General features: G+C 22.0%; 1 protein-coding gene across 1 annotated transcript in view; it reads right to left on the bottom strand.

The window, feature by feature from the left end:
- LOC100569303 (synaptic vesicle glycoprotein 2B) overlaps positions 1-778 on the bottom strand; it is a 10,145-nt gene that overhangs the window by 149 nt on the left and 9,218 nt on the right. The window lies entirely within an intron of this gene.

Genomic DNA, 778 nt, shown 5'->3' on the forward strand with positions numbered 1-778 from the left:
TTTTAACTACAAAATAATTTTTCAAATTAAAATTTGATAAATTTTGTCAAAATTTGATCTTTAAATGCTTATAAAAAAAAATTGTGCCTATGTATTTTTAATATTTTTCAACTGCTATTGTAACAATGTATCAAGAGCCCTGTATTAATTTTTTACACTTTTTGGCCCAACAGATAAAACTTTATTGATATTTATAGAAAAAAAAACTAAAAAAATTGAAAACTGAAAATGTCCGTAAACAGCTCAAAAAGGGTCAAAATATTTTCAAAATGTTACGGTGTATAGGAAATGCTAATATAAACATTCAGTAAAAATTTCATGTATCTGCAGTTATTCGTTTTTGAATTGCAACAAAATAAGGAAATCGCTACATGAGAAATCGAGTGAATATCCAATGTTGTAAAAATTTGAATTTCAATAAACGATCATAAATATTTAATTTGACTTTCTTATAGATATTTTTTGTTTGATAAAGGTAGATAATCTTATAAGGAATCTTGTTTTACATTTTAATATCTTAGATTTAAAAAGAAAAATTTTTATGAATTTCTAACTCGAAATAATTTGCAAATTTTCGTGATTTTTCCATATTTTGTAATTTTTTGAACTTTAAATGCTTATAAAAAAAACTGTGGATAACGATTTTTAATATTTTTCATCTGCCTTTGAAACAATATACTAGGAGCCTTCTATTAAATTTTCAAGCTTTTTTATCCAACAAATAAAATTTTATTGATATTTTTGAGAAAAAAAACTAAAAAAAAATGGAAAATGAAAA

This window comes from Acyrthosiphon pisum, chromosome A1 (genome assembly GCF_005508785.2).
Source record: "Acyrthosiphon pisum isolate AL4f chromosome A1, pea_aphid_22Mar2018_4r6ur, whole genome shotgun sequence".
In the NCBI taxonomy this organism is placed as follows: domain Eukaryota; kingdom Metazoa; phylum Arthropoda; class Insecta; order Hemiptera; family Aphididae; genus Acyrthosiphon; species Acyrthosiphon pisum.